Source organism: Elephas maximus, chromosome 5 (genome assembly GCF_024166365.1).
Source record: "Elephas maximus indicus isolate mEleMax1 chromosome 5, mEleMax1 primary haplotype, whole genome shotgun sequence".
Lineage (NCBI taxonomy): Eukaryota > Metazoa > Chordata > Mammalia > Proboscidea > Elephantidae > Elephas > Elephas maximus.
Window position 1 is genome coordinate 73,305,046 of NC_064823.1, and position 16,157 is coordinate 73,321,202.

The 16,157-nt window shown below is 42.5% G+C and overlaps 1 protein-coding gene across 5 annotated transcripts in view; it reads left to right on the forward strand.

Moving 5' to 3' along the window:
- The first annotated feature begins 11,968 nt into the window (after nt 1-11,968).
- Nucleotides 11,969-16,157, forward strand: part of LIN54 (lin-54 DREAM MuvB core complex component) — an 88,216-nt gene continuing 84,027 nt past the window's right edge. For 2 of the 5 annotated variants that reach the window (XM_049885863.1, XM_049885866.1), the window contains exon 1: nt 11,969-12,052. The gene's annotated coding sequence lies outside the window, so the exon portion shown is untranslated. Of the gene's footprint in view, nt 12,053-14,071; nt 14,392-16,157 lie in introns of those variants that run through there. The other 3 variants (XM_049885862.1, XM_049885865.1, XM_049885864.1) reach the window with 2 other exon arrangements.

Sequence of the window (16,157 nt, forward strand, 5' to 3'; positions counted from 1 at the left end):
CCATACACATCTCTAAATAAAGACAATTATAAAGTCATACTTGTGCCTAACATGATACAACTAACATGCAACCAAAAATGCTCTAGCCCTGTTTAAATCTTATATATTAAAAGTGAAGAAAACAAAAATATTTGATTCACACACACAAGGAAGAAATATTCATAACAATTATACTTCTCATTTCTGCAACTGCTCATGTGGTTGTAGTTGGTATTTAGAACTACCTTCTTCCACCACTCATTCCATATGCCCTTTACCCTCAGCAAGCACATTAGCTGGTCATGGTTTTTGCCTGGTGGGGTGACCCAAACCTCCATTCCTGAAGAGCATAAAACATTAGTAGTCATGTCAAAATTGGGTTGCTGTAGTTTTCCATTGACTTTAATCACAGGGTATGGTAGTACTAAGAAATGTCCTAAGAGATCTCCTGTATTTCAGACATATTCTTCTCTACCTCCATTATGTAATATCAATCCTATTTCCTCTAAGTAATCAGGATCAATCACACCAACCAATACATTAACTCCCTTCTTTGCCTATGGATACAGAGGCATGAAGAGCCCAAAGTAGCCAGGTGGCATTCTTAACTTTCAGTTCAATGGTATCAGTGTTGTGTCTCCTGGTGGAAGCATTCTTCCCTGTGGAACTAAGGCCTCTACAGCCACATAGCATAGGGTTGTGGGGACAGGAAGAAAAATTTTGTGAATGGGACACTAGGGGTAATAGTGAGTGGTGCCACTCCCATTTCCATCCCTTGATTCCTGGCCCCATCCATGAATCCTGATTATGAGGGAAACAGCACCATATATCGGAGGCTGGTTTAGAGTATATACAGCCTAGGAGAACACTGCCCCAACACAACAAGGTATGGCCACCTAGCTGGTGCCATAATTGTATCTTTAGAAGGCCATTCCATCGTTCTATCAAGCCAGCTGCTTCAGGGTGATGGGGAATATGATAAGACCACTGAATTCCATGAGCACGGGCCCATTTCTGCACTTCATTTGATGTGAAGTGAATTCCTTGATCCAAAGCAATGCTGTGTGGGATACCATGATGATGGATGAGGCATTCTTTAAGCCCATGCATGGTAGTTTTGGCAGAAACATTGCATTCAGGGAAGTAAAATCCTTATCCAGAGTAAGTGTCTATTCCAGTAAGAACAAAACACTGCCCTTTCCATGATGGAAAGGGTTCAGTGTAATCAACCTACCACCAGGTAGCTGGCTGATCACCTTGAGTAATGGTGCTGTATTAGAGACTCAATATTGGTCTCTGCTGCTGGCAGATTGGGCAGTTATCAGTGGCTGTAGCCAAGTAGTCCTTGGTGAGTGGAAGTTCATGTTGCTGAACCCATGGGTCATAGATGGTATTGTGCCCCCCCCCAAATATCTGTCAACTTGGCTAGGCCATGATTCCCAGTATTGTATGATTGTCTACCATTTTGTTATCTGATGAGATTTCCCTATGCATTGGAAATCCCATCACTATGATGTAATGAGATGGATTAGTGGCAGTTATATTGATGATATCTACAAGATTAGAGTGTCTTAAACCAATCTCTTTTGAGATATAAAAGGCAGATGTGAGCAGAGAGACATGGGGACCTCATACCACCACAAAAGCAGTCCTAGGAGCAGAGCATGTCTTTTGGACCCAAGGTTCCCATGCAGAGAAGCTCCTAGACCACAGAAGATTGATGACAAGGACATTCCTCCAGGGTTGACAGAGAGAGAAAAGCTTTATCCCTGGAGCTGGTGCCCTGAATTTGGACTTCTAGCCTACAAGACTGTGAGAGAATAAAATTCTGTTTGTTGAAGCCATCCACTTGTGGTATTTCTGTAATAGGAGCACTAGATGACTAAGACACCATGCATAACCTCAATCCCTGCCATTGTGGATACTATTCATGAGCCATAGGGTGATGATGGGAGTGGCTGGAGACAGAGGATGACTGACTTCCACAGAAGGCATTATCCTGTTCACTTGATTGTCAAAATCCTCCTCTGCTGAGGACACGCTTTGATGAGCATTCACATGAGACACAAATATCTTCACTTTTTTGACCAGTTCAGAGAGGTCTATCCACATACCTCTTCCCCATACCTCCTTGTTACCAATTTTCCAGTCATATTCCTTCCAAGTCCCTGACCATCCTGCCAAAACCATTGGCCACAGCCCATGAATCTGTATACAATCACACATGTGACCATTTCTCCTTCCAAGCAAAGTGGACAATCAGGTGCACTGCTCTAAGTTCTGCCCATTGGGCGGATTTCCATCCATTACTGTTGTTCAAGGAGGTCCCAGAAAGGTGTTGTAGTGCTGCTGCTGTCCAGTTTCAAGTGGTGCTGGCATATTGCACAGAGCCATCTGTAAACCATGCATGAGTTTTCTCTTCCTCAGTCAAGTGACCTTAAGGAACGCTCCATGAGGCCAAAGGTGCATACTTGGGAGAGGGCACCATAGGCATTTGAGCTACTTCTTCGTGCAACTTACTTTATCTTTCAAGTCCTGCTCAAGCTTAATCTTGTATATACCACTTCCATTTAATGATGGAGTGCTGTTGTGCAATCCAACTTTATGACTCTATGGGTCAGACAACAGATAGTTCCTAATGGGCAGTTCAGGCTGCATCATGACTTGGTGGCACATTATTAAGCATTCAGTCTCTTCTAAGACCCAGTAACAAGCCAAAAACTGTTTCACGAAAGGAGAATAGTTATCTGCAGAAGATGGCAGGGCTTTGCTGCAAAATCCTAAAGGTCTGCATTCTGATTCACCAATAGGGACCAGCCAAAGACTCCAGACAGCATCTATACCTTCCACTGACACTTCAAGCACCATTGGGTCAGCTGGATCATATGGCCCAAGTGGCAGAGTGGCTTGCACAGCAGCCTGAACCTGTTGCAGAGCCTTCTCTTGGTCTGGCTACAATTCAAAACTAGCATATTTTCGAGTCACTTGATAAATAGGCCACAGTGCACACCTAAATTAGGGATATGCTGCCTTAAAAATCCAGAGGCCCACTAGGCATGGTGCCCCCTTTTTAATTGTGGGAGCAACAAGATACAATAACTTACCCCTCACTTTAGAAGGAATATCTGAACATGCTCCACACCACTGAACCCCAAGAAATTTCACTGAGGCAGAAGACACCTGAGTTTTTGTGGGATTAAGTTCCCAATCACTAGCATGAAAATGTTTTATCAATAAGTTCAGAGTCAGGGACACTTCTTCCTTACTAGGTCCAGTCCACATAATGTCATCAATGTAATGGACCAGTGTGATGTCTTGTGGAAGGGAAAGGCGATCAAGGTCTCTGCAAACTAAATTATGACATAGGGCTGGAGAGTTGATGTAGCCCTGAGGTAGGCAACTGAAGGTATATTGCTGGCCTTGCCAGTTGACAGCAAACTGCTTCTGATGGTCCTTCAAAACAAGTATGGAGAAAAAGGCATTAGCCAGATCAATAGCTGCATACCAGGTACTAGGAGATGTCTTAATTTGCTCAAGCAATGAAACCACATCTGGGACAGCTGATGCAATTGGAGTCACCACCTGGTTAAGTTTTTGATATTCCACTGTCATTCTCCAAGATCCATGTGTTTTTTTGTACAGGCCAAATAGGCGAGTTGAATGGGGATGTGGTGGGAATCACAACCCCTGCATCCTTCAAGTTCTTGGTGGCGGCAATAATCTCTGCAATCCCTCCTGGAATGCAGTATTGATTTTGGTTTACTATTTTCCTAGGTAGGGGCAGTTCTTCCACTTGGTTTTTCCTACCATGAAAGTCCTTACTCCATTCGTCAGGGATAGAATGTGGATGTTCTACCAGTTGCTGAGTATATCTATTCCAGTTATGTGTTCTGGAACTGGGGAAATCACTACGAGATGAGTTCAGAGACCCACTGGACCCTTTAGGCAAATCTGAACTAACACTCCATTAATACCCTGACCTTCATATACCCCTACTATGACTGGTAGACCACAGTGATGTTTTGTGTTTCCTGGAATGAGCATCAGTTCAGAGCCACTATCTAGTAATCCCCAAGAAGTCTGATTATTTCCTTTTCTCCAATGAACTGTCACTCTCAGAAAAGGCTGTAGATACCTTTGGAGAAGGTTGGGAGAAAGATTAATGGTGTAAGTTTTTGGTAGTGTAGTGGCGTCCATCCTCAAAGGGATCCGGCCTCCCCCTCCCTCATTCAAGGAGTTGTGGGTCTGTAAACTGGCTCAAGTCTGGAAACTGAATGAAGGGCCATGACCTTCTGTTCTGGCAATTCAAGTTACACTGCCATTCACTTGACCTAGAAGTCTTCTGCTTGTACAAATCAAGTATTTAGTAGATTTATGATTTATTTCACTCCTAATGACACCATGACTAAGTAGTTAACAGCATAAGGCCATACAAGTCAGACTACTCTGATTACTGCTTTGATTCCACTGTGCATTATGGTAACTGTGCCCACTTTGCCTTTATTAATTGAGTGCTGCCTCTTGGCCCCTACCACCATGAGGTCCAATCAGCCCCTTTGTAGTTAGATGTCTTAATTCAATTAGGGCAATTTCCACTGTCGAATTTGGTTTACATAAAATAGCAATCACAGCTGTCTTTAAGGACGCTGTGGCTCCCTTCACAAATTTGTTCCTCACTGTTCTGGCACAAGGTGTGTCCTCTGAGAACTCCATGTGTGGGTCTGTGGGTCTAACCTGATAAATCCACTGTAACATGCCAATTTCCCTAAGCCTTTGTATTCCTTCTTCTATAGTATACCAAGGCAGGTCTAGTACTTCAACTTGATTTAGTGTGGGTTACCACATATTTTTTGCTTCAGCGAACCAACCAAATAAACTATTAAATCCTTTCCCATCCTCTCAAACTGAAACATTAAATGAAGAATCTGTGCTTAGTGGGCTTATATCAATGAACTCAGACTGATCCAACTTTATGTTCCTTGCACCATTATCTCACACTCTTAATAGTCATTCCCACACATATTCCCCAGGTTTCTGATCATACATGTTAGAAAACTCAAGCAGCTCTTTTGAAGTACAGTGTACCTCCTCCTGAGTCACACTTTGTACTTCATCTTTTGGGGCTCACTGGGACTTAAGTCTAATTATAGCTAGAAGTAAAAATGGGTGGTGGGGGTGTGTTCTGAGAACATTCAGCAATGTCTTGTAAGGCACCTGCCTCAGGCGATGCCCCAGGCGATGAATCAGACACCTCCCCAGGGGGTAGCTCAGACAAAGGCTCTTCAGACACAGCGTATGGTGATGAAGGGGCTAATGATTTCACTGGGGAAGGTGGCTTCAATGGTTAAGATTGTTTGTCAACTTGGCTGGACCATGATTCTCAGTGTTTATATGTGATCAGTTCCATAATGGGATCTTCAATTTGTCATTCCTGGCATAGAAAACCATATGTCTGATTTAAAATGGCCAATACCAGTCCATTTCAGATCACAAATTTTCTAGGATATCAATTGTCATGGATTGAATTAAAATACATCACTAAGGTCAACTCTACTTTGAGGAGGCAGCTCTTCCTCAATTGTTTTTGAGTGCCTTCCAAAACCTAAGGGGCTCATCTTCCAGCACTATATCAGACAATGTTCTGCTACTGTTTATAAGGCTTTTACTGGCCAATTTTTTCAGAAGTAGATCACCAGCTCCTTCTTCCCAGTATGTCTTAGCCTGGAAGCTTTGCTGAAACCTGCCCACCAGGGGTGACCCTGCTTGTATTTGAAATACCAGTGGCATAGCTTCCAGCAACACACAAGCCACCACACTATGACAAACTGACAGAGGAGCGGTGGAGCGGATGATAATTACTGAGAATTTTCCAAAATTTTGAAAGATGTCAAATCATACGTCCAGGGAAACTTAGAGAGCTCCTAAAAATATGAAACACCTGCCAAACATCAGCTGCTTTGGCACCATCACCTTTCTGGCCTGTACAGCACTGTTTGTCCAATTATTTTCATCTGCATGGCCCTTTCTCTTGTTATTTTATAAAACAATAAAAATTGGGGGAAAAAAAGATGAAATAGACACCTAGAAAGATAATATTCAACTGCTGAAAACCAAAGATAAAATCTCAAAGGTAGGCAGAGAAAAAAGACACTTTATGTAAAGAAGAAAAAAGACAAGAATTAAAAGAGACGTCTAGCCACAAATTATGCCATTCAGAACTCAGTAGCTTGGCATGTTGGCAGTGGAAGAGAAGATGTCTGGTTCTTACATCTTGATGCTTTTCCCTTGAGGCTTGCCTTCCCCTTGGGGATTATTCATTAAACACTGTTGACCCCATAAAACGGAAATTAATGGGACTGCTCTCCCTTAACATTTTGACACACATGTGAATATTCATCCTCCCCTTAGTTTACCTCAGCAGTGGTAAATAATGGGACCAGATAGCAATGGTTGCTAAGATTTTACTTAATGGTTGGGAAAAAAAAGAAGGAAGGAAATTACAAATACATGATGCAGCAGACTCAACATTGGTAGTGTACTCAGGGAAGGTAGGACCTTTCCTCATTCCCCAAGATGAGTCATGATAGGTCCAGGCCAGGGGTCTGTCACTTGTTCTGTAATGAGTCAAATAATAAATATCTTAAACTTTGTGGGCCACATATGGTCTTTGATATATACTTTTCTTCTTACTCTTCTTTTAACAATCTTTTAGCAATCCTATAAACACATTAAAAAAAAAAAAAAAAAACAACTCAGCTTACGGGCTTACAAAAACAGACCATGGGCTGGATTTAACCTGTGAGTCTCATTTTCGATCTCTGCTCTATGCCATTTGTGTAATTCCATTCCCTTTTGCTAGTGAGTGGTTTACGGAGAGATATATGGCCCAGGTCTGGCAATGTATTATAATGAGAAATCTGCTGGGGCACAGATTTAACCTGCTGATAAAAAGAAGTACAAAATGAGACTCAATGGGCACACCAGCCCAGGGGCAAGGACAAGAAGGCAGGAGGGGACAGGAAAGCTGGTAATGGGGAACCCAAGGTTGAGAAGGAACAGTGTTGACCTGTCATGGAGTCAACAACCAACGTCACAAAACAATATGTGTATTGATTGTTTAACAGGAAACTAGTTTGCTCTGTAAAACTTCTTCTAAAGTAAAATTAAAAAATAAATATAAAAAAATGCTTGTGGTTGTACACTAAGGAGAATTTTAAGATGTTTTTCCATAAAAACTCTACCCAGTTTCTAATAGCTTGAGGGGGAGATGTCTTCTTTCTCTTATTGGGCAAAAAGTGGGCACACTCCTTCAAACACATTAAAATCTTTGTGACCAGGTCCAAATGAACAAGGCCCAAAGAGAGGAAGTACTTTCCTCATTCCCCAATATTGAGACCCTCTTTCAAGATTTCATGCCCTATCCCAAGATGTGCCTCTTCTCAAAATGACTGACACTGGTACTATACTTCCTTCGAGAGGAAACCCCGTCTCCTAACCACAGGGATGATTATATCCCTAGCAGAACAAGTATATCAGAACATTACAGAGGATCTTTTATTTCCACCCTTTTAATTAAACAAATAAGCAAAAAAAAAAAAACCAACTATCAGAGATGCAAAGAAATCTATTTACCAGAGGAAAAGTAAATAAACTCTGTCTGCAACCAACAGATAACTTAAGTGATTGATTTTGTTGTTTCAGTCATTTGATATCATTAACCACATCATGTACCATAAGTGCAAAAATTTGGGTGTGTTGAAAGTGCCACAATCCCATATTCCTTATTTGAAATTCTTAAGACCAGATGTATTTTGGAATTCAGGATATTTTGGACTTTAGAAAAGAATATGCACCAACCATTTTTCAGACTCCAGTGTTTTTCTCTTTTAAAACAATGCTCATGGGGTATAATTTACTTACAATAAAATGCATCCATTTTAAATGGACCCAGTGAATTTAGACCAATGTCTACCCTCATGTATCTACTACCAAAATCAAAGTTAAAAAAAAAATTCCTATCACTCCAGAAAGTTCCCACGAACACCTTTTGGCTATACCATTTTTAAGACCACTCCTAGTGGTTTCTAGTGAAATATTCTATAGTCAAACACCTTCATACTTCTGCACTGATGCATAAGAATATTTACACCAAGTATAAAGTATATGAATAGCCTTATGTAATATTGGCCCAGGTTTTCCTGCCCAATGAGTTTGCCATAGCTTCCAAAACCCTTTCAGTTTTCAAAACATTTTGGATTTTAAAATTTTTGATAAGAGATTATAGGTCTGTTGTAAAAAGAGATAAATAATGATGAAAAAGAAATAAAGATGAAAATTACTCTTTTATAGATGTACACAAGTTGTTTGCTTGCATAAAGACATACTGGACTTCTAACAACATGGACTAATAAACATATGAACTTTGTGAATACTCTTTTGGAAACTAGCCTGTTTTTAAGAAAGTTTTATTCACTAGTGTACTTGGTGGAGTCCCTGGGTGGTGCAAACAGTTAGTGGACTCAGTTGCTAACCAAAAGGTTAGAGGTTTGAGTCCAGCTAGAGTTGTCCCAGGAGAAAGACCTGGCGATCTCTTTCTGAAAAGTCAGCCATTGAAAGCCCTAGGGAGTACAATTCTATGCTGACACACGTGGGATCACCATGAGTCAAAATCAACTCAACTGCAACTGGTATTGGCATACTTTGTACCTGGCAGTCTACCTGGTGGAAACCCTGGTGGCGTACGCTGCTAACCAAAGGGTTGGCAGTTCAAGTCTGCCAGGCGCTCCTTGGAAACTCTATGGGACAGTTCTACTCTGCCCTATAGGGTCGCTATGAGTCAGAATCGACTCGATGCCGCTGGGTTTGGTGTTTTTTTTTTTTTGTCTACCTGTTTTATTATAGGACTTAAAAATAAATTTTACTTTTATTTTTTGATAGTTTTCACCACTTCACATCTCCATACTACAATCTTTTTATTATTCTTTTTGTATCGATATTATCTTCAGAAACCGCTTGTATTTATTTATTTAAATATTTCAGTTTTTTTTTCAACTTGTTTATAGTTTGCCACTTCCTCTAGAACTGTGTTGTCCAATATGGTAGTCATTAGGTACACATGGTTATTTAACTTAAAATTAGTTTACGTAAAAATAATTAATAACGTAGTTCCTCAGTTGCATTAGCCACATTTCAAGTGCTTGATAGCTACATGTATCCAGTGGTGGCTGTATCAGATAGTGTAGATGTAGAACATTTCCACCATTACAGAAAGTTCCACTGGACAGAGCTGTACTGTCTCGTTTACTGTGTTCCTAGTCTCTAGCACACTGCCTGGGATTCAACAATCAAGAAATGTTTGCTAAATAAATGTTCTTAGACAATTTGAAAAAGCCATCCATGTAAATATACAGCTAAGTGTCTCTTTTGAAATACAGATTTTTTTTTTTGTCTAAGCAAAATGTTTAGTTTTATTAATTGGGGAGATTGAGTAACCACTTTGTTGCAAGATCAAAAATATGGAAAAAAAAAAAAATCCCTGACTCCAAAATTGCAACCATATTACACTCTACATTCCCTTGCTGTATTAACCACTCTCTCCTAAAGTATGTGATGCCATTTTGTACTTCTTCTTTTTTTTTTTTTTCTTTTGCAATATAGATGTTTGAATAGCAGTGACTCTTAGGAGCTAAAATGCTTTCTTTGATAAAGTAGAAGATTATATTTTAGACTGTATTGTAGTTTTGATTAATAGCTTTCAGTCAGTGAATGCTTACTATATGCCAGGCACTATTCTAAGTTTTTTACACATATTACCTCATAAATCTTCACAACAACCTAATGATATATGTATTATTCCCAATTTAGAGAGGAAAAAACTTAAACAAGAGGAAAGTAACTTGCCTAACTTCACAGAGCTATTAAGTGACAGGGACAGGATTTGGCCCTGTTACAGATTGAATTCAGTCTTCCCCAAAATGTGTATCAACTTGGTTAGGCCATGATTTCCAGTATTGTGTGGTTGTCCACCATTTTGTGACCTGATGTGATTTTGCTATGTGTTGTAAATCCCAGTTTCTTCTTGTGGTTAATGAGGAAAGATTAGCATGTGTTAAAGAGGATTAGGGTAGGATAGGACACCCTTACTCAGGTCACATTCCTGATATGACCTAAGGAGACCTTCCCTGGGGTGTGGCCTGTATCACCTTTTATCTTACAAGAGATAAAAGGAAAGAGAAGCAAGCAGAGAGAGGGATCTCATACCACTAAGAAAGAAGCAGTAGGAGCGGGGTGTATCTTTTGGACCCAGGGTCCCTGCTCTGAGAAGCTCCTAGGCCAGGGGAAGACTGATGACAGGGACCTTCCCCCAGAACCAACAGAGAAAGAAAGCCCTTCCCTGGAGCTGGCACCCTCAATTAGGACTTCTAGCCTAGACTGTGAGAGAGTAAATTTCTCTTTGTTAAAGCCATCCACTTGTGGTATTTCTGTTATAGCAGCACTAGGTAACTAAGACAGGGCCCAATTGGTCTAGCACCCAAGGCCATGAACTTAAAATAACACTGAGCTCTTTGTGATTACTTTTAATGTGGATCATTTATCTCTTTTTTTTTTCAGTATTTATACCTCTTATTTTTCTTATTTAATTGCATTTAGCAAGGACACCCTGAAAAATGTTTAATAATGTCTGTGATCATGAAGCTTTTCTCACTAGCTTTGAAGGTTCCTCATAAACTGAGCTTACCTTACTGTTGATTCCCAACCACGCCTGTGTATCATTCAACTTTCTTACATTTCTTGCACTTGCCACAGATCTTCCCACTTCCAGGCCTTTGCTAAGTTCATGCCACTGGTCTTGCTAAATCCTAAAAATTGAGTTTGGGATGGGTGGTATAGGGTGGTGGTGACTGTGGTAGAAAAGGAATTAACATCTGACACAGGACTGTGTAGCTGTTTGACATACCTCAGAATACCCTCAGAATCCTGGGAAGTTTTGTTATTTATATTTTATGGCTGGGAAAAGAAACTTGATGAACATGATACACTAAAAAGTTGAGGCGCCAGAATTTAAACCAAGATTGCTTGATGCCAAAGTGATTGCTGCTTCCACTACGTGTCTCACCTCCTCCATTGTGTTCCCTGTCTACTGCCTGTCACTTTGCCCTGTGCGTACTACATGCCCCAGGAGTAGTTATATAGACTGTACCACAACATTTAACATTTCATTACACTCTCGTGTTTTCTACTGTTTCATCTGTGTGCTTCTTGTCTCACACCGAGCAGTTATTAACTGAATAATCGCTCAGTCCCTGTTTGATTATCAGACTCCAAATTTGGGTATTTTTTCTTTTATAATAAGGGGTACCGAGAAAAATAAAAGGGAAAGGTGAATGAATACGAAGAATTTTGATCGTGTTAATCTTAGCCATATACTGCAAAAAAGCAAAAAGTTCCTTTCGAAATAACTTTAAGTCTGTGTAGTGTCTCTGCGGCTTTTTATCGATCTCTGAAAAATTAGTACTGAAAAAACGACGAGATTTGGCATTTGTAAATATTGATCCTCCCCATTCTCCCCCAAGCACATCAAAAAGTGGCAAGATGCTGGAAATCGCACCTACATCACGGACTTCCTTACAAGGAAAGCTAGAAAAAGAGGGAGTCTCTTCCAACAGCTGGCACAAACCCTGACCTTCCCCTCCCAACCGCAGCCTGATGGAACATTCCATGCGAAAGATTTGACAGAGAAACCACTTGGAGTCACGTGGAGTTGGAGCGTACTCACGGCGCCTTGCGGAATGACGCGACCTTGGGTTGCCAAGGGGCGGGGCCAGGCTTCGCGGAAGGGGCGGGGCGAAGGAAGCCGACCGGGAAGGCGGGGCGGACGAAGTGGAGGGGCGGGCGAAGAGGGGCGCGCGGGCGGGGAGGGCCCAGCGTATTATGGGATGCGGCGGTGGAATGGCGCTGGGCGCGTGATTTTGAACAAACCCGGGTCTGTGTCTCGGAGGCGCCGCCGCCGCCGCGGCTACTGGGAGCCCAGGGAGCGCGGCGCGAGGAGGAGGCGGCGGCGCCGCCGGCTTTGGTGAGCGTCAGCCCCCGAGATGGGGGCTTTTGAGCCGGAGGGCGGGAAGGGAGCGCCGGCCCCGGCTGCGGGAAACGGCGGGGGCGAAGGGCGCCGGACCGCCCCCTCTGAGAGCCCGGGCGGGGAGCGGGAACTTGCCGGCTGTGGGCCGCGGCGCCCCATCCCTGCGGAAGGGTCCTCGGGTCTCAGCCCCTTTCCGCCGGCGCCCAGGAGGGCGGCTGTCACCCGGCAGGGCCGGCACTCAACCGGCCGGCTACCGTTCCCGGCAGCCTGGAGGAAGGGCTCCGGTGGCTGTTGACACAGCGCGGCTAGAGAAGCCGGCCGTGTCGGCCCCGGGTTTCTGGGAACCAGTTTTGCTGCTGTGTCATTTTGTACCGGCCCCTCCTTTCTCTGCTGCCCGCCACCCCATTCTTCCTATGCTCCTTTGTATGCCACCTTCTTCCTGTGTGTCCGTTTTCCTCGCGAAGCCCACCAGCCAAATGTCATAATGTTCCCGAGGTGCATGGGGGAAGGGAGCAGACTGGGACTCAGCTTGGCCAGGCAACGGTAAACAACCAAGCGGAGTGCGGGTGGCCCGGACAGCCGGTGGGGCCATAAAGTTTAAAGATAAAGAAACTAGGGAGACTTTACACTCTCAGCGTCTAGCAGGCTGCGTATTAAAAACGGCGATTGGGCTGGGTTGGTGGACAGCACTTGTTGAAGCTGGAATCTACCGACTTTTATACGGAGTTGCCATGCAAGCAAGGTAGGGAAATGAAATGATTTATTCAACATCTACCTCACTTTTCTTAAACGAACTTTTAAAAAAGGTAGTAGAGTGGCCTAATTTTCAACCCTAAATTTCAATTTACTCGTTTCAGATAGGTCTTCTAGATCTTAGGTTGTAGTTGAATGGTATGAATTTCAGCCTTTGAATGGATGATTACCAAATTTTTCCTGAAATTGACGAAGGTGGTCAGTTTAGTTTTCTTTTTTTATGCTCGTTTCATTAGAAGCCCTGTAGCCTATGCTTTCTTGTTACTTCTAAGATGATTAAAAAAATACCTGTCTATGTTCTGTTTTAGTTACTTATGAAACTGCATGATGGGAGGCGCTAGTGGGGGTGGGTGGTAACTCTGGGGTCTTGTTCCAAAGCAAGCTGTTTATTTTCACTGTATTGAACAAATATGTCAGCGGCAGATGGTTTTTTAATTTGGTGACTTGGATCCTAAAAAAGTTTGACAAAGAATTTTAGTTTAGAGCTATATTTTCTATATTTTTAGAAATTGATCATTCATGCATTTATTTCCATAATTGAATCAATACATTTTAAGCTTAGTTGCACTTTGACGTCTTAAACTAATGACAAATCGAAAGTCACGATGTTCCTGGACAGAAATTATCAGATAAAATTAAGTGAAGAGGAAAGTAGTTTGGAGTCTGTTTGTCAGACTGTGTGTTGAAATCTTTATTTAAAAAAAAAAAAAAACTGTTTTGACCACAGTAGTTACATGAGGATCAGTACCTGTAATTTAAAAAGCAGGTATCAGAGAGGTCAAACAGGCATATGGAAATAACTCATTCTGTCAAGGTAGTTCTGACGGTGGAGTAAAATGTCAAGAGTAGGTGAGTGACGTTAAAGGTCTCGATAATGTCTTCAGTGTCTGATACGGACATAGTGAAACGCATTCCATCATCTGTCTCCAGTTGTTTTTCCGAAAATGAAAGAGTTTAGATCCCTTACTGTCTTTATGCCACCCTCCGCATTGCGTTTGCTCTTCAAATAAAAATATGCCTGACTTGGGACCCCGCAGATGGCGGGGCTTCCTTTCGCAGCTCTGCGGGGCTGGCAGGAGCACCATTTTTCGTTCTGGGGTGAAAGGTCTTTGCGTAGGCTGTGTGTACATTTGTGTCTCCCGTGTGCATTTGAAGGTTGGCGGGGCCGGCGGGAGGTTTCCCCGGATATGTGGGTGTGTGCTTTTCGGGAGGGGAGGACCTGGGAGGGGAGGAGGAGGAAGGGGGAGGTGACTGGCGGCGGCGGCGGCGGCCCGGGCTGGGGCTGTCGGGGAAGCTGCTGAGCTGTGATGGTGATGACGAGGTGAAAATGGCGGATCTTTCGAAATACAATCCCGGCCCCTGACATACCAGAGGCGGCGGCTGCGGCGGCGTCGCCACACGGCTCCCTTACCGGTCTCTGGGTACCCTGTAGCGCTCCAGTTTGGGCAAACTGAGAAAGGAAGCGGCTGGCCCGAGCTATCTGGCAGAGGCAAAACAAGCACCGCCCGGGCTCGGAATTGCCCGGGACCTTCTGGAGCCCCCACCTTGGAGCCGGAGGGAGGAGAAAGCGGCAGCCGCTGGAGGTAGAGAAGAAGGGGTACCCGAGGGCCTCTCTGCCTTGAAATCTCTTCTTGGGGGGGGAGGGGACATTTGTGTTGTGGATCAACTAATGACTTGTCTGTAGTGCAAAGAATCAGTAGCCTCATAATGACATCAACAGTATTCTTTGGGTGTTAAGAAGGCTCAAATTTGCTCTTATACCTAAGGCTGCTGCCGAGGCCTAAAGGAACCGCTAGCAAATATCTTGATTTCTTGATTTAATAGTTAACCTATCCACTCTGGTTGGTCAACACCAGATGATGTTTAGCAGTTTATGGAGTTGTACGTTTCTTTAAGGAGGCTGAGCATTGGCATTTTATTCTGCATTTTAGATCTGTGTGTTAGGTCATAGTCTATAACTTGTTGGGGTATGGACGGTCACATTTAAGCATATGGACCAGACCAGTTTTCTAACAATTAAAAATGTTGTCTTTTTTATTTTTTTAATGGCTCTTTCTCCCATAGAGTGACCCGCTTTGCCCCTGCTATTTGGCAAGTAACAATTGAGATACTGTCAGTCATATTTCATACCCGTGTTTTTCAGAGAAATTCTTTCCTAGCCCCATCCATTTCATGAAGTCAGAGAATAAAAGTTTTTACAGTACATTTTATAATCCAAGTGAAATACAGCTCTGGGAATTCTATTAGTCCCTTATTTTTACCTTCATTGTTAAGAAGGGGAATTGCGATTATTGTTGAGGTACCATCTCCTTTGGCTTGATGCAAGCATTTGATGTGAGTACATTAAGTCAGTACATAGATAAATTGAGACCTCAGTTCTATTCTAAATACTGGACTTGTTAGTCCTTTGTGTAGAGAGTTGAGAATTGCATTGACTGACTTTATGACCAAAAAAATAAAAGCCAAACTCATTGCTGTCGAGTCAGTTCTGACTCATAGCTTCATATTGTAGGTTATCTAAAGACACATGTATGTATTAGATTATTGTGCGAGATCTCTAATGAGTCTGTCTTCTTGCACACAACAGTTGTCATTCGGTGCTGTGGAGTTGGTTCTGACTCACAGCGACCCTGTGTACAACAAAACGAAACATTGCCTAGTCCTGCAGCATTCTCACAATCGTTGTTGTTTGAGCCCACTGTTGCAGCCACTGTGTCAGTCCATCTTGTTGAGGGTCTTCCTCTTTTTCACTGACCCTCTACCAAGCATGATGTCCTTCTCCAAGTATTGGTCCCTCCAGATAGCATGTCCAAAGTACGTAAGACAAAGTCTCGCCATCCTTGCTTCTAAGCAGCATTATGTCTGTACTTCTAAGACGGATTTGTTAGTTTTTTTAGCAGTCCATAGTATATTCAGTATTCTTCTCCAATACCATAATTCACATGAGTGAATTCTTCTTCAGTCTTCCTTATTCATTGTGCATATGAGGTGATTGAAAATACCACAGCTTGGGTCAGGCATACTGTAATCCTCAACACACAACAGTAGTGTCCTTGAAAAGTAACATGTGAATCAAATTTTTATACATTAACTTGGGGCCCTGTTTTTTTCCCCCCAGCTCTTGTGGGAGAAGGTTGAGTTAGTGACTCTGAGTATATGAAAAGTGAACAGAGAGGTAAATATTCAAGACATGCCTACTGGTAATGTTTATAATTAGCAGTGAATAATTTTCCTTATCCTCAAATTGCCTACGAAGAGATGATGCCATAGCTATGTCATACAATATCATATATTTTGTATTCAGAGTATAATTGTTTTTTGTGTGTATAGCTTGCACATTTGGCTTCTC